Source organism: Sylvia atricapilla, chromosome 2 (genome assembly GCF_009819655.1).
Source record: "Sylvia atricapilla isolate bSylAtr1 chromosome 2, bSylAtr1.pri, whole genome shotgun sequence".
Classification (NCBI taxonomy): Eukaryota; Metazoa; Chordata; class Aves; order Passeriformes; family Sylviidae; genus Sylvia; species Sylvia atricapilla.
Window position 1 is genome coordinate 75456140 of NC_089141.1, and position 24138 is coordinate 75480277.

The 24138-nt window shown below is 39.5% G+C and overlaps 1 protein-coding gene across 5 annotated transcripts in view; it reads left to right on the forward strand.

Annotated features, from left to right (window-relative positions):
* The window catches only part of FARP1 (FERM, ARH/RhoGEF and pleckstrin domain protein 1), a 204506-nt gene that overhangs the window by 110356 nt on the left and 70012 nt on the right, over positions 1-24138 (forward strand). The gene's annotated exons all lie outside the window — the stretch shown is intronic.

Consider the following 24138-nt stretch of genomic DNA (forward strand, 5'->3'; position numbering starts at 1 on the left):
TCTTAATTTCAAAGAAAAAACTAGTTTTTACCTTGTGAAAGCCAATGTTATTTATATTGTTAGCTGTTTAAAATAATGCTCTTTCTTTAATTTTTAAATTGTCTCCATATCCAGCATAATTCAGAACTACTGTACCTTTAAAATATGAATGTGAGATGGATGAATTACAGACTTTAAATGCTGTTGACATTAATTATAGATTAAGGATTTCTTGAAGATTTTAGCAGATTTTTCTTCTGCTTCTCTTCTGTACTGTAGTTTGTTGTTTAGATTGGGAGGTGGACAGACTGGATTATGCTTGTGTAATTTTCTTCTGATAGTGCATTCAGAAACAATGTTTAAAAAATATGGAATGGGATTTGAATTCTCATTTTCTGGACTGCAGACACAACAGGCTAATGCAGCTGTACATCTCAAGTAAGAGGTTTATGTTACGAAAAAGTTATTTCTGAGTAATTATAAACAAAACCATGGCCCTTGGGATAATATAAAGCTATTACTCATAGAATAGTTGTTTTGTTACCATAAAAATATTTAACTTTTTCTTGCTAATTCAAGGTCAGCAGCTGCTTCCAAGGTCTGAAGCAGCAATTCTGCTATAGCAGAATATAGCACAGTATGTGAGGGAAGTGGATAGCTTCAGACTGTTTCCTAGTGACCACCTTTCCCCAATGTACAAGCAGCAAATACCAACTAACATGAATTTTAAAAATAGTCTTGTTTTTTGTTTTTATAATTACCCTCTAAAATACAGAGGGACCCTGACAGGTGAAAATTAATGTGTGAATCTTTCTGTTCACAGATGTGACAAATGTTCACTTCTGATTCTTTGGTAACTCCATGTTACAGCATCTTTGGGAAGCTTTCGCCTCACTCTGCTGGGCATTAGGCATGTGGAGAAGGACAAACAGACATGAGAAATGTTGACAAGCAAGAGCAGAGTGCTTTAGTTAAGTGTCATTCCTTGCACTAAGTGAGGACCCTGAAGCCAGCCAGCTGAAAGTAAGAAAGTGCTACATGCTCATCTGTGTTTTTGTGGCCTCAAGGAGAGCAGTCTGAGGGGCCTTGGCTTTGGACCATGCCTGTGAAATGTTTCAGTTTTCCATCATGAGCTCACCTCCCTGCTCCAGAGGTCATGCATGTATTTTCTCACAAAACTTGGTTTTGATATGAAGTGTACTTGGTGTTGGAATGTAGAAGACCAAAGCCCAGGTCTGTGCCTTGCTGGAATGTATTTGTGAAGGGTTTAGAGGCTGCTATTTTATTAACTCCTGACTCATATTGCCCATTGATGTAGGTTAGGATAAAGCTAGAAAAAGCTGAAGAGTTTGGGTATGACTTGACAGACCTGAAAAACAAAACAAGTGTAAAACAAGAACTTACTCTTTTCCTACTGACACACTGAAGTGCTCTTTTATGTAGCCCATTTTAAAAAGAATTTTCTCATGCCTCCAGTTTATCAAAGCTCTTGAGATACCTTTCCTGAATTTTCCTTTTGGAGTATATAAGAATGTGTTCCTGTACTTGTTGTCAGCACCTGACAGTCTCTTTAATTTAGAAAAATATTTTTTTTGGACAGTAATGGGGTGCTTGCTTACCCACTAACGTGAGTCCAAATGCCTTCAAACTCATCAAGTATAATTTGAGTGTAAAGAATGGCACCTGCCTTGCATGAAATTCAAAGCAAATTGAGTTGTTCGTCACAAGAGAGAGTGAACAGCTTGGAGGTTGGATCTTCCCATCAAGGATCTAATCAAATTTTGAAGCATTTGTGCTCTGCAAGCAGTGCAGGGCTTGCTGTTGTTAGTGTAGCAGACAGGATGGCTAGTTTTTATCAGGTTGTTTTTTTTTTTTCACCTCGTAGCTGCACTTCCTTCAAGCTGTCCAAGGTGGTGATAAGGTCGTACTGTGTACCCTAGGAAGAGATTCCTGCTTCTCTGTGTCATGTCAAAGGTAGCAGATCATATAAAAAGACAGAGCAGTCAAAGCTGGAAAAATATTAGGAGAGTGTGAAGGGCTGAGACCAGAGGAGCAACAGCTGTGGAGGTACTGTGAGTAGGGTAGCATCCCACCATTTGTGCTTGAAACTCTTATCTGCCCACATCTTCAAAAACATGAGAACTCTCAATCATCCCCATTACCTCTAGCAAATACTTGGGTTAGCTTGAGAAATTGCTCTCAGGAGTCTGCTGAGAATAATAGAAATGAATTTTATAATTGTAACTAACAATTAATTTTAATATTACTGCAGTACATGAGTCTGATTTGCGTGCAGATATGCAGAACCAATGTAAGTAAACATTTGAGAGATAAGTTGTCTTTTAAAACAGATAAAGAAGCAAGCCTTAACCTGAGAAGTGCAGGAGGTTTTACAATTAGCTGGAGTTTTAGCAGTCTATCCTTCAGCAGAGGATAGAGTACACGATTTACCTCACATATCAGCATAATTTTAAAGGGGTTTTTTGGGGTTGTGTTTGTTTTTTGTTTTTTGTTTGTTTGGTTTGTTTTTTTTTTGGTTGGTCTACCAACATTTGCTTAGTAATGGCCGACCTCTAGAGCAGGAGAAACTATGACTGGCAATGAATCAGGACAAAACCAAGGAAGAAGACCTCAAAACAGCTGAAAAACAAAAAGCATTATGGCCAGGACTGGCTGAGCAAGAACTTCTGAGCAACCAGAGGGCTGTGGTCAAAGCTCATAGCTGCTTCCTGCACTAAAGCAGCAACTTTCAAGAGCTCTCATTTGGAAGTTGAATGTTTAAATTAGCCATCTACACTCTTCCATTTTTAGGCATAGTAGTGCTTTTGTGTACTGAGTTTTGAACTCCTTCACACTTTGCGTCTTTGAATTGTCAACCTAAGCATGCAGAAATCATGAATCAGCCTCCCTCTGCCTCCAGTGGCTTAGAAACTATGAGATTTTAAGAAGTAACAGATGTTTTGTTCTTTTTATTTGCCTTCTGGTTTTTGAGCTTGAAGAGTTCATATTTTAAAAGTGTTTCACCTCAAACCCCAGGATAACACTTTATTTATTCATTCTTCAAATATAAAACGGATTCTTCCATCAGCCTGAGTAGTGGGGGCTTAGAAAAGAAAAATTCTGAAAATTTGAGAAAATCATGACTTGGTATTGCTTGGTTCCTTTAGATTGTCTTTGGGAATACAGGATGAGGCTTCATTTTCTGGGTTACTGGGAATGGTCCTATCTTATTGCAAGCACCCGTATTACATAATCCCATCTGAAGTTTGTTTTGACTACATTTATTTAAAAGTACATTTAATTTAAGTATATTTAGTACTTTTGTTTATGACCCTGTTTATTCCCTGTGGAAAACTCTTCCAGAACCTCACTAATCAAACAGTTAAAAATGCCTTCCAGTTTCTAGTCTAAACTTAATCGTGGCCTGGCTAATACCCACCTTCTCTTGTGTTAACATCCTGCTGCAGCTGATGTGAGTGTGTAAATGAGTTGTATTTCTGCTTTTGCTTGCTTTCCTGACACCTGGATTTTGTTCAGGTGTGGTCAACGTCACCTTCATCATTGCAAACTGTGAGAAAATCAGTATAACCTCCAATTGTCTTGAGTTTATAAACCATCCCCAGTACACAGTGGCCTCCCATAATGTTCAAATGTTGACTCAATTACATTAGAAGTAGCACAGTCTAGGACAAGATAAGGTTGTACTGCCCCTGGAAATCAGTGTAATCAAAGGTATGTATATGCTTTTGATTAACATTTCATTCCAAAGATTAAGTAGAATTTAATTTGTGAAAAGTGATTTAATGGCAGTATGAGAAAAGAGTGGGGAAGGTATGCTTCTTATCTCCCAGGGGCTGTAGTCTAACCCAGTATCCTGTCACTGGTGTAACTGGTGCTGTATAGGAAGTTGGAGTGGAAATGGTATGAAAACTCAGGCAGAATGGGTGTTCTCTGGAGATTGTACCAGGTAATCACTGTAGATTATATTTCAATGAGCTCTAACTTTGAGAACACACTTTTCAAACTTGAATGCTAAGAATAAAAAAATTAGGCTGACATTTTGGGACTTTCAGTGACTATTTAAATGCTGATTGAACTGAAGACCTGCACCTCAGTCGCCTGAAAGATTTGGTTGGAAATTTGTCCATGTCCTGGGCTTGTTTGATGTACTTAAAGTGATGTCTGTGGACATGTGGGACATTGTGTCAGACCTTTGGTAATTAGGGTTCTGGTGGATTAGCTCTGTGGAAGCTTCTATCTTTATCTCAGACTTTCACCTGTGTGTCTCAAATTCTGGGTCAAGGAAGGTGAAAAGTGAGATGCCTGGAAGTGAGAAAAAGCCTTTCCCATGGTTATTTGTTCTCTGTTAATAACCAGTCTTTTGATAATCTGGTTCCTAAAGAATCATGCTTCCTAGTGGCTGGCAAGTAAGATGTCCACAATGAAAGACACAAGTTTGAAATGACAACATGAAGATCATTAAATATAATTGCAGGATCATTTAGACTGGAAAAGACCCTCAAGATCATCAAGTCTCAATGGTCAGTTGCTGCTTGTGTTAACCACTTTCCTGATTTAACTGCACAGTCTTAGGGAGTCGTCTCTTAGGGAGATAATTAATCATTTAAATACGTAAGCTAATGTTTTTTCATGCCTACCAATCCAGTGTGTTTTGACTATATACACAGATTAATTGCATTAATCAGTTCACAGTACCAGATTTCTGGAACTGATTTGCTGAGTTTTTACCAAAAAGACTTGAATCATAATAATAATGGGGGTTTATTTTGTTTTGCTTTTCTGAATGGTTATCACTATATGTAGAAACAGCAGTATGTGACCAGACATACCAGATTTCAGCTGCATTTGTGGAAGAGTATTGATGCCTTTATCAAAAACGTTTATTTGGGATATCTTGGTATTTTGGGATACATTTTTAATTATTTATCTTAGAATTTTTTCTGCTTTCATCGGCCTTGCTTTTATTTTGAATTTCACATAGAGGATGGTAGTAGCCTAGAAATATTGTTCAAATAGGCGTAAGGTTTTTACTTTTTGGGGCATCAGTCTCTTTGAGGAGGGATCTGCCACTTTGAAGATCAAGTGGCAAACTAAAGAACATTGAAATAGACTGTGTGCACTCTTGTTTTTATTTTGCTGTTTGTCTCCCACCCAGAGTACGATTTTGTTTGATGTTCAGCTGTCTGCTCTTGTTCAGCACAGAATTTCTTTAAAATCCACTTACATTTCCTCCTCTCCCTTGCACTTCAGTGAAGGAGTTCTTTCATCACTTTCACACTTAAGTGATGGGTGTGAGTCACTAAAGCTTGTAGGCGAAGGAATTTTGGGTCCTTCTGCTGCTGAGGCTTGCCAGCTGTAGTGCAAGAAGGTGACAAGGTGATATCCACTTACATCCCAGCAGCACCTGAAAAAAATCATCACCTGTGTAAGTCCTTGCACCAGGGATTAGTTAGGAAGTTTATTGCCACTCTTGTGACAGGGTCTGTTTTTGGACTCTGCCTATTTGTGAGAAGAAAATAATCAAGGTAACTCTGAAACTGACCGTTCAGTTAGGCTCAATTTCTTCCTCAGATCTCCTACTTAGACTTCTGTTCACCTCTTGGGGTATTTACCGTAAGTTTCTTTGTTTTTGTTATTGCAGACATTCAGACTTTTGAGTTGAAAGCATCAGTAAACTCAGATTCAACTCAGACCAGCTGTTGCTTTAGTTCTTTCTCTTTGTTATGGTACTTGGCTAAAAGGTTGGGTTTGTTATTTGTTTGTTTTAACCATATAAACAAATGTCAAGAGCAAAAAGAAGATATGCCTCTGCGGCTGAGGAAATGAAATATTTATCATTTCAGTATTGATATAATCAAAGGTTAATTTTTATTCTACTGGACATGAACTTCTATCTGCGAGTAAACTGCTATGGAGTGGGAAGGGCTCGATCTTCTATTTATTTTTGTGTGACTTTGAGAGGTGCCTGTCTGTGATAGTGTGTGCCTTTCTGTAGCACAGACTACAAGTAAAACATATATGCGCACACATCAGAAATGAAGTAGAGCAACCAAATGAGTTTTGGCCCTTCTCCTTGTAAGTGCGTAGAGGAAATTCTCAGAGAGGGCTGCCACCAAGTTCTAGTGGATATTTGGAACCTCCTCCTTTTACCTCGCCTTTGCTTGTTCTTTCCTTAAGGACACAAACTTGATTTTCAGTAGCAGTAACTTCCTTGCAGAGTTTTAATGTAAAGGCTGGTGTCCTTAACATGGTTGATGCCTTTGTGACCATTACCCATGTGTTTAAAAAACAGCCATATAGTAGCCAGCACAGTCACTGAAAGGTTTATTTCTTAAAAAAGAAAAATTAAAAAGAGAAGAATGTGTTGCTCTGTTGCTGAGTGTGAAAAACCCTGTTTGGTGAAAATCTTACTCACAAATTAATCCAGACATAGTGATGCTTTTGAGGTAGGGGACATTCCAAAGACATTAAGAATTTCTGGTTCAAGGTGTGTGGTTGTAAGGGACCTAAGTCTATAGTTCTGGGGTTTTCTAGTATGAACAGTGAAACTTCTCAGAAAAGTACAGCAGAATAGTAAGTATTGAAAGGTCTGAGCACAGAATTTTGGGTGATATTTTCTATCAGCCTTTTTGTAGGTGTTTGATGGTTTAAAAATTTAATATTTGGTGTTGCAGCAGTGTCTTGGGATTCTCTATGAAGAGTAACAATTCTTTTCCTGTAAGAACCATCAGAAATAGTACTATATCCTGTGTGTCGAGTATTCCATTGTTTGCTTCAACTGCAGGATTGAGTCTTGAGTTTATGACACCTGTTGAAAACTTAGCGAATTATACTTTTCTTTCCAAAGCATGGTTCCTGGCATATAATTGTGTTATTATATATTAGCATGTTACTTATATGATGATTTAGAAGTTAGAGGTATGGTTTTGTTGAAGACCTAGTGTGACGGAGGGTCACACGTGCGGCTGCTGTCAGGAGCACGAAAGGACAAAGCAGGCCAGCAGGAGGTCAGGCAGGAAAGCTTCTACTTTATTTTTCTGACTCCATATTATATACAATTTTACAGACATGCCAAGATTGGCTACACAGGTAGCCACCTCTTCGACCTCATTGGTGAACATCATCAATCATCTTTCTCCTCATAGAGAGGAGAAGTATGTCAACAAAGATAATTTTCTAAAAACATACATAGTTTACTTGAAGCTGCATGAGAACAAAATGCAAACACAGAAAAGCAGGCAAACTTGAGGCAACAGACCTAGTGCTGTAGGCATCTGAATCTCTAGCCCATTTTTGTTGTCAGCTTTGAAGAGCTTCAGATATTCTCAAGAAAGCAAAGCCTTATTCTGTTTGCTTGATACATAATACTGATGTATCGTTTTATGGTGTATGGACTTCTATAATGCTTGGAGCTGTGATTTACATGCAGTATTTCAAGCCTATTATGAATCTTTAGAGGTCCTTCTAGCCTCTCTGTAGGATTCTTGCCTCATACTGACTGCACAAAACATCTTAAATGTAATCACAAAACCAGATTTCACAAACCACTTAGCAGCAACATAAAAGGTTAATGTATGTTTTATGCTGGATTTGGGTCTTTTGCAAAAAAACTCTGTCCATTTAATCCAGTATACTATTGCTGAAAATAACAGTAACAGTAGGCAGATTTTTGCCTGTGGCAAATGCAGTCATTAAAACAGGGCTATAAATCTCCCCTTGTATAACTGCATGTGTGGTGTGTGTGCCATGGGTATTTTTCAGCCTGGTACACTAAGTGGTGAAGGAAAAAAAGCATGGCTACATCTATTTTCAATGTAACTATATAGGTATTTAATGGTTTTTGGAGTTGTTTCTTTCCAAAGCACTTATTTGATCTATCAGCGTGACCATGCTGGAATCAGAGACTTGAGTGTATTGGTTACTTAGCTGTTACTTTTAATTCATAATGCCAGTTCTTCACAAGTAGCAAAGTATGACTCTTGGACAGACATGTTGTTCCCATTATTTGCCATTTATTTTAAGACCTGAAGCAGCAGCTTGCACATAAAGAGCTTGGTTTACATTTTTCCTACTTGAGTTTCTTTGTTGTTTTTGAAGACCACTGCTGAGTAATTTTCTGTTAGCAAAATTTTGCCCATAGGGCCACGTTTCTCTGGAAGATACTGTGGGAGGTTCCAGCTGGCTGGCCTTGCAAGCTGCTCAATTCCTGAAGAGCATCTCCATATGTCTGCAGCACTGGGGGGGTCACTCAGCACAGGTTCTCAGCACCTTACAGGGTAGTTCTGCTAAGCTGAAATTCGACCCTTATTTATTAGGCTGCTCTTGGACTCTGCATCTCCTTAAAGCCATTGCTTTAAGTGTAAAATAACATGGAAGTCCTTTTTTCATAGAACTATAAAGTCATTTAGGTTGGAAAAGTTCTCTTGAGATCATTAAGTCCAACTGTTAACCTAGCACTACCAAGTCTGCCATTAAACCATGTCCTTAAGCACTACATCTACATGTGGTGGTCTTTTTAAACCTCCAGGGACGGTGACTCAAGCAATTCCCTGGGCAGCCAGTTTCTCTGCTTGACAACTCTTTCAATGAAGAAACTTTTCCTCATTGCCAATAATTTGCGCTGTTGTGACCCAAGTGTGGGACCCAGCAATTGGCCTTGTTGAAACTTTGGTTATTGATCTCAGCTCATCTATCCAGCCTGTCCAAATCCCTCTGCAGAGCCTTCCTCCCCTCCAGAAAGTGGATCAACACTTTGCCCAACTTGTCATCTGCAAACTGACTGGGGGTGCCCTTGGTCCCCTTGTCCAGGTTATCAGTAAGGATAAAAAACAGGGCTTTGTAGTGAGAACCCCAGTAGTAAGAACCCCACCTCCAGCTGGATGATCAGCCACCAGCTGAATGTAACTCCATTCACCATCACTCTAGGCCCAGCAATCCTGAGGTTTTTAGCCAGCACAGAGTGCACCCATCCTAAGCCACAAGCAGCTAATTTTCTCCAGAAAAACACTTCAGCATACTGTTGAATGGAATTGGTTATTTTTGTTTTGAGAAATCTTGGGACTTACAAACGAGAATTAAAAGCAAAATGTAAGTGTTGGTCAGCACATGTAGAAAAAGGAGAATTTTGCTGTTGCTAATAGCCTGTGCTGTAGTTCAGCTTTGAGAACCTGTCCTTGTAATATGTTCTCAGTGCTACTGTTTTTATTTCTGCTTTGTCTGGTGTTGTCTTCAGGCCTCTAAAGACCATCATCTTGCTTAAATTCTCAGCTTTATAAAAGTGTATCTTTCTTCCTTTTCCCAGGAAAGCAAATGCCACATGTATGGCGTCTCAGGCATGTGGAAAAGTTGCAAGCAAAAAGTATGGGACCATAAAATCCCACCTGTGCAAAAATTTTAGATAAGAATATCTTGTCTCATCTCATCTCATTTTAGTTTTTGGAACATCAGATTCACAAGGAGTAAGAAAGGCTCTCCCAGTTGTCGGTGGGGTGAGAGTTGTGCCAGTGGACAATACACCCCAAGTGTGTGATTCATCTCTCTCCAGATGGGATGAATTTCCTGTCACGATACCTCTCTCATGTCCAGCTGTGGAGAGACAAGCCAGACTATAAGTTTAGACATAGCACATAACTTTTAGATGGCTGAAGTTGAGTGACTTGAATTCCACTGTGGCCACTGGCACAGCTGTGGGAGTGCTCTGACAGAAATCCATTGCTTTTAATGCACTCATTGCCATTTTAAAAAGCATATTTTGGCACATTTGGGTACACAAGTGTATTTAGGGACATGCGGGGACACTGTTGCCAGCAGTTATGAGAAGTGAAGTAGATTTTAATAGTGTCATCTCTTGATCATAATTATCAGGAGTGGAGGAGCATTGGTTGTCTTTCTGCTGGAGTGCAGGTGGTGGGGGAAGTTCAAGTTTCCACTGCTTTCAGGATGAATGGCTTTTTGTACGATGGCAAATATGTGATCTGTAGAATTTTTATATTTGGTATTGAATCCATGTGTGATGTCAAACAGATCTTGTGATTTCTCAAGCTTTTAAAATTACTTACTATAATCCTAACCCTAATTATAAATCTCCAGCAAGGGCACATATCCAGATATATTCAGCATCACTCAAAAAGAAGTATAAGCCCTTCCTTAAATACTTGATTTAAAGTCAGGATATCCTGAAATAGCTGATGGTGAGAGCTAGCCATTCATAATGGATGTGAACTACTTTTTTTTTTTTTTAATTGAGAAATATTTGTCTTTAGTAGTTTAGTCATTTGAATTCAGTTTCAGAAGAGTATTTAAAATATGCTGATTATGTCCTCTAATATCTTTTATGTAAGCACTTATCTGTTTCCTACTAGCAAGTAGACAAAATACCTCATGAATGTTAATGGTAACAAGAAATAAGCGCACCACCACGTTGAAGATAATATAATCCAAGGGGAGAAGCAAAGTAGCAATGAGATGAAGGCCAGCTTCATCTGTCCAGTTTTGCCTGGCCTAAGTGTTTCTTGACATGAAGGACTTGCAGGGCAACTGGATGCTTAATTTCTGTTAAAATGGATAAATCTCAACTGAAAGCTCTAAGGGTCATGGGTATAAATATCTACCGTAGTAACTAAGGTGAAATTGTGTGTCCTGGTTAGCATTAGCATGTAACGGGGTGAAGAGCACCCTGTTTCAGTCCTGGGAAATCATGTTTCTTTATGAGCAAGAAAGAAATGTGTGGGCTTGGAATGAATGGTTACTGACTGGCTAGTGATGGGCATAACTCACCTTTTCCTGGCCTTAATTGTTCACAGTCTGCTTATAGTTGTGATATGTTACACAAAAGGAGTTATCTGAGAGGGGGCTGAATTCTTCTTTTGGATCACTTTCTTGTTTTCAGCCCTTTTCCCTCTCTCTGTAGACTGTGGAAAGTAGGGGCAGGTTATGACTGTGGGCACATGCCAGCGTTTGGGAGCAGCGGGAGGTGTGGTCTGTTGGCATTTGTGCTGTCTAAACTGCAAATACCTGTTGTTTCCAAAGCCAAGATGGTGTCCAAGTATGATGGTCCCACAGGGTGAGAGCCATGCACTAAACCTGTCACTGGCCTAATCTCTATATCATACTGTCACCTGAGTAAACTGCACTTTGCTCTTGGAGCTAATTGTTCTGTAGCTACCTGCAGCACCTACTAATTACTTTGTAAGATTTTTATTACCAGTAGAGGGGATGCGATGCAAGTTCCAGTTATGACAGACCTCTGCATTTGCTAATATTTGCATTTCCTCAGCATGATTTAAAACCTGCTGTTTTAGTACAAACATGAAGGCTTTTTATCTTCCTTTGTGTTCTCTGGGTAGATAGGAGCAGAGCTGCAGCACTTTGTTCGATCAATAAATCTTTGGCTTACCTGGGGACATGATGGTCAACCTCCTCAGCTCCTCCCCACTGTGGTCTGAAGGAGTCTCCCACTGGGACTCACTCAGAAGCTGCTGCCTTTGGTTAGCTTGAATGGACCTGTCAGGAGTATTGATGATCTGGGAAGAGTTAAAAAGCCAGAAGGACACCAGTGACATGTACCTTCACTTACCTTTTTCATCCCGCAAAGCCTATGCTTGATGCTTTAGTGTGGACAGGCTGCCTCAAGCTCTTTGGTAGCAGCAATTTGAGAAATACTTACAGTCTGAAAAAAACAAAAGCTGATAAGGTTGTCTCCTTAATCCACATCAAGGTTACATCTCTCCCTGGTTTAGTCATGTGGTAATTTTGTCAAGCGTTATTACACATTGTGATTAAAAATCAAGGCCAGTGCAAGAAGTATATTAGCAGTAATCATTGGTCAATGCCATTTTGGTCTTCTGTATACAAAAGTTCTTTCCCTAAGGAGATTTATTCTTGAGTCTGGCAGAGTTGTCTGACTTCTCTACGTAAATTATGATGAAAAAAGATCATTCCTGAAGCTGGTAGCAAGACAGTGCTTTGGCGGATATCATTGAAGTATTTATATATGCTGGCACAGAACTTCACTTGAGGGCTGGTGAGAACATGGATAGCCTAAACATTTTATAAATAGGCAAAGATGAAATATATTTAGTGTATTTAGTAAGTATATGAAATATATTTAATAAGCTTCATACCAGGCATCTTGGTAATAATCGCTTGTAGCACAATCAAGGAGGAGGATTGTCCTGCTCCACTCTGCACTGTTGTGGGCTCAGCTTGACTCCTGTGTGCAGTGTTGGGCAACACAAAATAGGAAAGGTATAAAGCTATTAGAGAATATCCAGAGGATGGTGAAGGGCCTGGAGAGGAAACTGTATGAGGAGTGACTGAGGTCGCTTGGTCAGTTCAGCCTGGAGGAGACTGAGGGGAGATCTCACTGCAGTCACAACTTCCTCATGAGGGGAAGAGGAGGGACAGGCACTGATCTCTTCTCTGCGGTGACCAGTGACAGGACTGAGGGAACAGCCTGAAGTTGTGTCAGGGGAGATTTAGGTTGGATATCGGGAAAAAAGTGCTCTCAGGCACTTGGTGTGACTCTTGGGGTGTCCTGTGCAGAGCCAGGAGATGGATTCCAGTAATCCTTGTGAAGCCCTTCCAACTCAGCATATTCTGTGTTTCTATGATCCAGTTATGTTGTTAGGTTGTAAATTAAATGTATTGCTCTCCCATAGCCCAGGAATCTCTACGTTACCTGGGTATTAATATTAAAAAAAACATATTTACAAATGTAGATTTAAAATGAGTTGTATGCTGCCTCTTAAGACGTAAGGATTGGTGTTTCAGCAGTAAGAAAAACCCACAAATGAGATAAGATCAAATGCTTTTCCAGTTACACACATTATCCTCAAGGTTAAATGGATTAAAACTCTTTCTGGAGGAATTCAACATAAGACTGAAAATGTAGTCAAAAAAGTCTCATTGTGGCTGCCTGATGTTTGACTTTCGATAGCACATCCCCAAAGACTTCTCTTTGACGTACCTTGAACAGAGAATGCCTGTTTCTCACAAAGTCTGTTGTTGCTGATAAAGCTCATTTATATCTAAGTGGTATCTAATACGGCCATGCTGTATTCTGGCCTTAAGAAAAAACACAGTTGAATGGCTCATTTGCCTTTTTAAACCTGCTATGCCTAAAGATGTATTTTAGCAATTTTGTCCAAAGCCCAAATCATAGTAACTAATTCTGTACAACACACGTTTTTGAACAGAGTGCGAAAGAAAACATTGTTGCACATTAAAACAAAATAGAATCCATAAAAATTGTGTTTCAGACGCTGTGTTTATGCACTCGTGATAGTAAGTAGTGATGCTTTCCTTTGATATTCAAGGCCTCTGTGTTAGTGACACAGAGCAGATCTCCTAGGAATCTTCTTAGCTTGAACAGTTGGTATGACTGAATGAGCAATGAAGCAGAAAGGGTGTAAGTTATTGTCTCTGAAGTATTTCACGTTAACTGCAGGCACAGGCAATTCTGTAAGATACACACACATATATATGCACAGACACACACACATGCATGCAGAAGTGGTGGGAAAACAGGTGAAAGTGAATGTTCCACCTTCAACATAGGTAAAAGTAAAATCTTGCTCTCAGTCCAGGAGGAAGCTCTCTAGAGATTAATGAGAGGCTTTTGCCCAGCTCAGACCACGTGCTGTTAACAGACACCATGTACAGCTTAGAAATCCTGCTGGCCTTTCTTCCCTCTTCACCTCCTGCTGCCCCAGAGATATGAGCACAAATCCCTTCTTTCCCTGGTTTGCCACAAATGTATACGCAGATCTCTGCTCTGTCTGTGCTGCTTTGCTGTTTGATGCTGGGTTGAAGATACAGGTGAGTCCCAGCAGGTTTGGACTTTGAAGGGGCTAGAGGTAGAGTCACTGTTTCCACAGTGCACACTGGCACCACTCCGCTTGTGCTGCCCCCAGTGATGGCTGCAGCTATGCGCTGTTTGCTAACATAACCATTCATCAGACACGTACAGTCTAGAGGCAGTTCAACCTTTCAGAGACCTGAGATCACCCATGGATGGATTTTTTAGAGCATCTGCTGTGTAAGGAGGACTGCAAGTTGCAGGCAGGCTGCAAAGGAAGAGGGGAGAAACTCTTGAGGATCTTTCTGAAAGCTGTGTAGTTGTATTAAAAAGGTAGGCGATTATTTTTTATCTTCCCTTGAAATTGTGACTTGACTACATCATTTTGAGGTACCTCTGAAATCTGCTTGTAACAGCAGCCATTACTGTAACTCTTACCATACCAATTCCCCTAACTCATCTGTCCACTCTAGTTTGTGTCCCAAACTAAAGGTAGCACTTTTCAGTGATGCTCAAAGCAGAGCTTGTACCTTCTCCTTGCAAACACTCTAAGAGTATAGACAAATCCCACTTCTCCTGTGTCTCTGCATGTTTAAAAGACAGATCAGACTCCAGGTACATTCAGTTTTAAGGTCTTTTGAGGCTGCTTAGAGAAATCTTTAATACATTTCCTATACATCCATCAAGTTGGTGACAGGTCTTGCATAACCAAACCAGAAACCATTGTGTACTGGGGACTTGACTGACGAAAAACTACTCAAAAGTTCTGCCTTTCAGATACTTAAATAAGGAATTGCTTTTGACACTTACGTTTTGGCTTTGCAAGTTTTGCTTCCATTAAAATGTGTTGTTAGTATGCATTTTGCTCATTAGGAATGAACTCAGATCATGTCTGTTACAGTTTCACACATAAATACTCCATGTCCAATCTGGAGCAGTTGCAGAATGCTGCAGACAAGCTTTTCTTTAGACAGTCCACGTCTATTTTGGAAGACAGGCTGGTACAAAATGGATCCTATAGAAATTCTATTTAAATTGCATCCAAGTTTGCCTTCCTTACCCTGCCTTGCACTTTGGCTGTGAGAGCACTGCATCCAGCTGGAGCCGTGGCCTAGCTGAAGACAAAGAAGATTAGGGTGTAAAGATTTAGAGTGTAAAATTATTACGTTATAGCTTATCAGCAGCCACAGCCTGAAGGCTTCCTCTAGGAGTGTCCTTTTTTGGAAACTGCTGTATCCAGTTGTTAAAATGTAACAACTTTCCTCCCTCTGATAAAATTAAAAAAAAAGTAAAATACATACAGTCGTGGGTGGTATGAGCTCTTTCTGAGATTAATAGTATTGTTGAGACTGATGAAAAGATTTTTCCTCTTGCATTTGGTTTTACTTTAGACATTAGGATTTAATATTTTTCTTCTTATTTTTTGTCGGGGTTTGTTGTGGAGTTTTTCTCTAGGTCTTGGACTTCGTGCATTTAAATGAATTTATTTTCTTCAAAGGATTTTACTACAATCAGGGGTGAACTAAAATGTATCCGAATAGAAATAGTAAATAGCTGCTTTGCATCTCAATCTGATTTTATAGTAATAACTCCCATATTCTCATAACACTTCATATCCTCATGTTTCCCGTCTGTATGTAAGGGTTCTATTTTCACATTTGATGACTTAAGAATTGCCTACTCCTTCATTCTAGCAAAGTGTTTGCTTATGTGTAAAGAAAATTAGGAAAAATGAGCAGGCAAAGAAAACAAAACAGAAAAGCAAGCATTTAACATTTAAAAAAGAAAACTTAAAACAGTGGTTAAATGATTTTTGCCTTGAAACAGAGAGAGGAGTGGTAAAAGTGGGAGGTAAGGGGTGAGGGGTGTCACGGAGTTTGGGGTTTCCATCCCCAATTACGCGCTGGCTGCTGCGCTGCTGAATTACACTGAAAGCGCTGAATGGTGCCATTATATTCCTTTTCAAAAGTTGTGGGCTATGAAATTCAATCTGAGGTATTTTTAATGAGTGTTCTGAGCCTCGGTTGCAGCTCTTCCCAAGAAACAACGAGCACAGTGTGCCACTAAATAGCACCAGGGCCGGGGGTTAAACTCATTCAGTTTTTTGCTTGCAGGGAGAGAAAGTAGTATCAACATTTATTTGACAGGTATATGCTTGGTTCCAGAGTTGAGCTTTAGTAAAACAGCTTTCCATAAAGAAAATGTTCTGAAAAATGAGGTTCTATCAGCTTCACATCAAACTCCCATCTAGTTTCTGAAAACAAATCTTGTGGTGTGTTTTCCAAAGCCAGTGCCCACAGTGCACATCCCGGGCTTATTCTGTGGGCATCCTTGTGCTGCAGAATGCTGGCAGACACATCCCCATGGGCAGAGCCTCCTGGTGGAGGTGCAGCTCATGCCAGATGGAGACATCTGCCCAGTTACACCCCTGAATTGAATTATCTATGTCAATTAAACATAGATAATTCAGAGGTAGTCCTTGTCAGAGAGATGCCTGCTGGCATCCCTGTGTCTCCACTAAGGGTTTTGTGCCATGGAATGGCTTTGGTGTGACTCCCTCCTTTCTTGCCCTCTGAACTGGACACAGCTTTTCAGAGAAGAATTTTTAGTGTGTACCTGGTTTTAAAAAAGCCGTGTAGCACAAAGGTATTGTTACCTTCCACCTTTCTTACATGCTGATTTGCAAAGTAGTTTGCTTCAGATCATGACAAAAGGGCTGTTTAATGCATCTGCTCTGCAACTCACACCAAGATCTTAAATTCCTCATGGACTGGCTCTGGTTTTTGCAAGTCATCACCATGCAGTGTCAAGGCTCTGAGGCTGGAATACATCATGTGGGTCATACTCCTCAGAAAGGAAAATAGTCTTCCAGCAGTGGATGGTTGCCTTGCTAAGGGGATGAAGAACAGCCACAAACCACTTCTAGTTTTGCTAGTAAAATTAGGCAGAGATGACTCAGTATTTACAGGAGCTAATTTAGGGAATAAGATGCCATATTTTTAGTAAGTTTTCCCATTGTTCTTTTGATGCCTCATTTTTCTTGTCCCCACTTCGCATTTTAATGATGTTCAAGGAAAGTAATTTTGGTTTAGGAACAGTGGTGCTGCCAAGAGTTTCCCACTGGAAGTCTAAGAATTTAATTGTTGGTGTGTGAAATTTTGCACCCTTAAACAATTATTTAAAAGACTTGTTCTGCCACTGCTGATTTCCCACAAATGTTTTACACCTATGTCAAGGAAGTTATGGTTGTACTACAAGAAACAAGGTCTGTTTTTTTCCAGGAGGACTAATTAGCTTCTGCAGAGACCTGGTTTTGCATTTCAGTATTTTTTGGGTTTAGGGTTTTTTTGGCATTGCTGAGATCATCATTTACATTTCATGGGAAGGATTGTGTTGTCCTCATTGGGGCAATTTCTTAGAGGATTTTTAGTTTAGTTTTCCAGATGAATTCATAAGCAGATGTGATCGGAGCACCACTTTTAAGTTGATAAAGTAGATTTTAGGTGCATATGTGTGAAATCCTAGGATTTTGTAAAATCAGTACAGAAAAGTTAATACAAGATCAGTTGTACTTTCTAACTGAGAGTCGGATGTCAGCCAGTTTAAATGCTGTAAACAGAGCCAAAGGAACCAGTGAACCAGGAAACTAATCATGAAGTATTTTGTTAACGCTTTTCACCATGAGTAGTAACATTTTGTAATAAACAGATGTGTACTTAGACTACTGCGGCCAAAAGCTGAATATTTGCTTTGGTTTCTATGGTTTGTGGTGTTTAGCCAGTGAGTTACAGTTTTTCTTTGGCATTGATAAAAGAGGGATGAATGTATGAAATAAATTCTGTAGAATTTTGTCCCTGCAGCTACCTGAGGAGGAAATTCTCCAGGCTCCAAGAATCTGCCTCTTTCTTCCTCTTTCTTCTTTACAAAGTGCTCCGCTGGCTTTGTGGTGGTTGCTGCCAATTCTGCAGTAACAAACATCTTGTCCACTAGAAATTTGGATAATTGGAAGATGGCAAACAAAATCAGTATTAGTATCACTTTGCATTTGTAAAAACTGCAAAGAAATCAAATTATTGGAGGATTACACCTGAAGGTGACAAGTTGGTTTGTAATGTGAAAAGCTCAGTCTTGAAGGTGCCCAGCCTTCAGGCACCTGAACTTCTCCTGCATTTTTATGTCCTCTCATGCACATTGAAATGGAATATATAATAAATACAGTGGGGGTGGTGTTTGCCCATTAAGGTGCAAAGCTATAATTTTATGAGCCAAGTGAATACAGACCAAGCAGAGGCTCCAAATTCCATAGCTTTACCGTACTGTAATTATAGAGATGTACCTGAGGATTTACTGTAGCTGAGTTTTGTGTTAGTCTGACTCTGCTGTAAGAAAAAGCTTAACCAAGCAGTACTGAAAATAGCCTCATCATAAAACTTTTCATTAGCTTTGCTAGATACTATTTTTCTTTTTCCTTCCACAGCATTTAACTATTAAAGAGGATTATTATGTTTACTGTTCACCTGAATTTTACTGTTAGCTATTTCTACCAAATTTGACTTTTGGGCATTGGAAGAAAGTTTTGAGGTGTAGCAAGAGCAGTCCTTCTGCTTCTGCCTATTTTAGAAAATATTTTGACATATAAACCAGTTTGTCATGATCAGAAATCCAAGAGCGTGGTTACAATAACAAATCCATATTTCAAATGTAGAAAACTGCAGTTTTATTTTGGAGACCATGCCAGAAGTGCAAGCAAATGAAAAGGTTTTTAAGCCCCTTCTCTTTCTATTCTTTGCCTCACTAATTGTTTGCTGTGCTGATTTTTGGATAGCAACGAAATTCCTAAAATAGTTGTTGTTCAAGTTTGTCATAGCTGATTTTGGGGGGGGAGGGCACAAAAGTTTAAGTTTGCAGCTGCATTTTTTAAGAGCTGTATAACATACCTGAAGTAAAAACTATCATACCTTTAAATTGTGCTGGTTAAAAAAAAAGGTGCCACCACCACCAAAACTGACCAAAAGGTAAAAGTGTACATCAGAGACTGTGGAAGGCAACTGCTGGTATTAAGGGAATACAGCTTATGTGGTGAGTGTAAAAGCAGTCCACTAAAATCTTGAAAGGAAAGAACACTAAATAGTCTCATTGTACACATGCAGCAGATGATCAATCGCCTGTTTTTAAGGCAGCATAAGAGACTCATTCTGTTACTGCTTTTGGCCTCAATCCGCCCTTTGATGGTATGTGCACAGTCTGTGCAAAAGCATGTGGGATACGCGCCAGGAGTGGAGCCCTCAACTACATTCAAATGGAAAATATCTTAAAAGGAACTAGGTGCCTTTAGGTTATCATAAAAATCTGCCTCTTCTACACTTTGTTTTTAAATGGGATGCCTGCCTGGTGGCTGCAGATCCACTGCTTGAAAGTAGTGGTATGGGAGCATGTGGCTGCTCTGTTCAAAGGTGTCACTTTGCTGCTGTTCTTTGGTCTGGTATGTAGGAGTGATGAATTCCACTTCTTCCAACACTTCTCCACTACCCAGTCTAAGCTGAACAGCCAGGTAGAAACTAGTAAGCCAAGGTGTAGGAGCTATCTTTGTGGTCCAGTGCTATTTTTATAGTCATCTAATCCTTCCTATTGGATTAACACCTATGCTTTGAAAGGGAGGAGAGGAGAAGAAGGGCAGAAGGTCTCTCAAGTGTCTTAGGTACAAAGCAACCAGTGCTTCTTGCCTTTAATCCCATCTTTCAGGAAATAGACTTTTGCTAAATATGAATAATGCATTTCATTTTACGCCAGAATGGAGAACTGTTTAAAATAAGAAATTTGTCTTCAGATGCTGACAGCATTGTTCTCCTGTGAGTACGTTTTGAGCCTTCTTTGAAGTATAAATTTCTGACAGGGTTATTTGTTTAAGAACCTTGTGCTCAATCTCATCTGTGAGGTTATTTTTATACTGTTTGCTTATCATGAAGAGTTCTTGGTTGGTTTTCTTTCATTTCAAAACTGTAGATACATACATAATTTTTAACAGTTTGAAATAACTGAGAAAGTTATGCTGTTAAGAGTGTGGGGTTATTTTTAGTAGTGATTACAACTGTGTATGACTTCAGAAATAGTAATGAAGTTACTGAATGAAGTTTTCACAATCATTTCAATGCAGTTGTTAAATTGGAGTGTAAAAATAATTTGGCCATCCGATTTGGCTGATCTGATAAAAGGCTGATCAGTACAAGGAATTTCTTTGGTGATTAACCCTGAAAGAGCAAATATATTTTAAACCTTGTGTTCAACCTTTGTGCTGTATAGTATTTAAGTATTGGAAAATATTTAGCATGACCAAATTTTTACATTTCATTTTAGACCATTTGGGCACCCTGAATGTGATAGGAAGAGGGCATCAGTGAAGGAAATGCCTGCCTTTATGTGGTGGCAGGTGAGAATAATGAAACGAAATCTTTCTTTAAGATGAACATAAAGGAATTATTTCTCTCCTATGAGCTGCTGCTACTACTGTACAAGCAAGTGTAATTAAAACCCAAAGCAACCCAAACTTCTTTCTGACCCTTTTGCAGCATTTTTGAAGAAGAGAAGGAGAACAGAGTAGTCTGTGTTTCCACATGAAACTATTTGTTAATTCAACCAGAAATGGGACTTAACATTTTTCAATGTTCAGAAGAAAGTGTTTATTTTATTTGGTTCTTTTAACCTGGTATTACTGCTCAGTAATGTAAAAACAAACAAATAAAGAAAAACCTTTCAATCGAAGATTGTGTTCAAGCTGGGATCAGAGATTATTTGGCAAAACAGATAAGAAATGGTAAAACCTCTATTTGAACATAAACTTATTTTTTGGTACATAATTAGTGAAATAATTGCTGAATTAACTGTAGGAGGCGGTGTAATGTATCCAAACCTGGACACATTTAGAGCTCTGGATTACACATTACACCTGGACACATTTAAAGCTCTGGATATCTTCCAGATACAGCCATGTACTTTCTTTTTTTTAAAAATATCCTCAAAATGTATTTCAGTCTGTGTCAGAGAATGGTCTAAACAAGTATGTAGAGGGATATTTTTTGAAAAGTTATTGGCGTTTGCTAGAGCATGAATTGTTGAACCTATTAAAATATTCACCCCTGGAAGATCATAAGCAGCATACTGTTTTGGGTTTTGGTGAGAGTAGAGTGAGGCTGAATTGAGTAAGGCTGAGATAATGAGCAGATAGCAAAATATTGAATACATAATGTGTAAAGCAGGCTAGTTTGACTTCATAGCTTGCAGCTAAATGTGGTGATGCACATTATTCATAATTTAGAAACTTGACGTTCCCTGAAAACGTAAAGCGACTTTTAAAATGTGATTTCTTAGAGCTAAATGAAAGACCGGTTCAAAATGCATTAAGCAATAAGGATATGTAGCTGGAAGTTAGTGAGCTTCTTTTCATTTTAATAAATTTATAGTATTATTTTGGTTTAAGTAAATACCACATCAAGAGAAAAATGGTAATTCTCTGGTATATCGGTCTGACTGGGGCTCACCTCATCTCAAACGGTTAAAACAGATGTCAGGGCTCCTTGTTGTCAGAGTGAAAGATACACCTGTATTGCTCAGGAAAACTTCCCTGCCAGTGTGCTCAGATGGCTGATTTGGGGTGGGAAGAGTTGCTCTCTGGAGCTGCAGTATTTTTCCATTGATCGTACAGGAATCTGGCTGTCAACAGAAACAGGAGCAGGGGACTGCCACCTGCTGCAGGTCCTTCCCAGCTCCTGGGATTGCACGTGACCCTTTCCCGGCTGTATTCCATCGCTATACCATGCCCTCCTGTTTCCTTTCCCTTGCTGTCTCACAGGGTGAGGTGTCTGTGGCAGCAAGGGGTCTGGAGCTATAGTCTTCCCACCAGCCTTCATTGCTTCTATACTTCCATGTCAGTGTCCCCCGTGGAGCAGACTGGTGCTGGCATGGAGCAGGGAAAGCAGCCCAGCTCTGGCTTATGCAGGTGCTGCCATGGGGCTGAGGAACAGGAGCCAGTGAAACTTGCCTAGAACTTACTGTCTGAGGCATGGCAGCAGGGCCATGCTTCATGGTTGGAAAATGCCTTCCAAGTTCTGTTGTGGAAAACCGGTGTTTTCTTATGGGCCTTGTAACCACGCTTAAGTCAGGCACAACTGCTGACTTCAGATGATGTCATCCATGTGGCACACTCATTCCTGAATGCTCTCTCTGTCAGCTCATGTTTACTGTGCCCTGAATGACTCCTGGTTTGCTTCCATACCCAGTAGACTGAGCTTTTAATTTATTGTGTTTAAATTTTTTAGTAGGGATGTCATGGAACTGCACTGAATCAAGATCTCTCTGAAACCTTGTGAGTTCCTGCTTTTTTCTCCTTCTGGTCCTGCAAGACTGGAGTTTCATCAGGCTTTAAATCTCAGCAGATTTTATATGCACAGCATTTCATTTGAGAGAACTCTCAGATTTTATTTTGAGGTAGACTGATCAAAGATAAAATGAGTTTAGAATAATAATATTTACAAATACTTGAGTAAGAAGCATTTCATTTTATTGAGGCATACTCCAGAGAAAGTGCCAAGTGACATAAGTACTACAAGACTGCTGTTCCATCTTTTAAATGCCTATAAGAAAAAAACCTTTATGAAAACACTCAGCAGGTTTTAATCAGAGGGATTTACTCGTGGTCTGAGATGAGACAGCCATGTTCTTCTCAGCTAACCTTGAGTGGTGTGGTAATGCAGTGGACTTTCTGCCTTTATTCCTGTTGGTCAAAAATCTCCACTCAGAGACACTTTTTTTTTTTCCTTTGAGGAAAGATGAAGTTTGGTCTTTATCAGATAGAAATCCATCAAATACTTTAGTTAGACATAAATACATACTCACTGGCATGTTACCATTCCTCTGGTTGTGCACATGCAGGAAAGCTTCTTGCACTGAGGATAATTGATTAACCCATTCTTGCTCTCTCTATCAGCCCCAGCCAAACTGTAAATACCCTGAGACTAGTCTGGAAGCGCGAGTATTTACTTCTAAATTCTTTGTAGGTGCATTTTCAGAACAGTAAAGTAATATCATTCTTACAGTCAGTCTAATGTGTTTAATATTCTTCTGCTGCCTCCAATGAAATGTGCTTGGCAGGAAGCTCTTTCATTGAGACGGTGTGTGTTTGTTTGTGCCTATGTACAGTGATAGCATGGAGTGGAAAGTGTGGGAAGCTTTCTCTTAGAACTGACATACAATGGTCAGTGCAGGCTGAGTGGTGAACACTGGGAGTGCTTTTGGTTTAATGAAGCTGGAGAACATGAAGTGAGTGCATTCAAGTATACTTGTACTTGAGAATTATTTTGGATGTCATTGTGTCAGATCAAAAGTGTTCCATCTAAAAAAAGAGGTCTTTTTTTCCCTTCCTTCTTTGCATCATCTTGCCATTTTACTATGAATTACTTTAGTTATTGCAAGGTTATGGTGAATGCTTAAAAAATTTTGTACATTTGTCAGCAATTGTTCTTTATGTGTTTTTGATGGTATTCATGAGGCAAATCTTTGCTACAACAAATGTTAACAAACAGTTAATAGCTTGAGTGAGTATTGCTTTCTGGAGGCTTAGGTCTCTAAGAAGAATTGGAATATGTTGGGTAAAAACCTGTTCAGCAGGTTCTTGGAGAAGTGAGCTTGGCTCTTCCTTTCAGACTTTAAAAACCAGCCAGCACTGAAGGGTTCAGTCATTGTGTCCTGCATGACCAGGGTGACAGTGCTGCTGTGGTGGCACATACATCCTGTGCTTTCCCTAGAAAAGCATCATCACTTTAATTTCTCTGGTGTAAGCCTGACTACTGGGTATTTACATTTCACAGTTCATAATAGATAATGTTAGATAAATTACCTTTGGAAAGATGCTTTTTCCACCTAGTGTTACCCTAAGTGGAAAAAGCCTGTCTTTATTTTTTGGTATCTCAGTGAAACAGAGACCAGACTGCATTATAATGCTTTTGGAAGGGGGTGGGATTGAGCAGCTGCCCACTCTCAAATAAGCTTTGCCTGGAGATGCCAGGGCCTGGACTCAGGCTCTGAGCTGGTCAGCCTACCTGTAATGGTTCTTTTCTTCACTTGGTTACTATTGTTTCATTTTACTCTATTATTAACTGGGCTAAAAGGAAAGGGGCCAGTCTGTAGGTTGAATGCAAGACCAGTAGTCCAGGGTGTGATTGTTCTCTTGTAATAGCAGGGTTTGTGCAATTTAATGGGTTATTATTTGTTCTGAAGTGTGTGTAGACCTGTGTTTCAGGGCCTCTTGAGTTAAAATAGGTGCATTTGTCCAAGGAACAAAAATATTT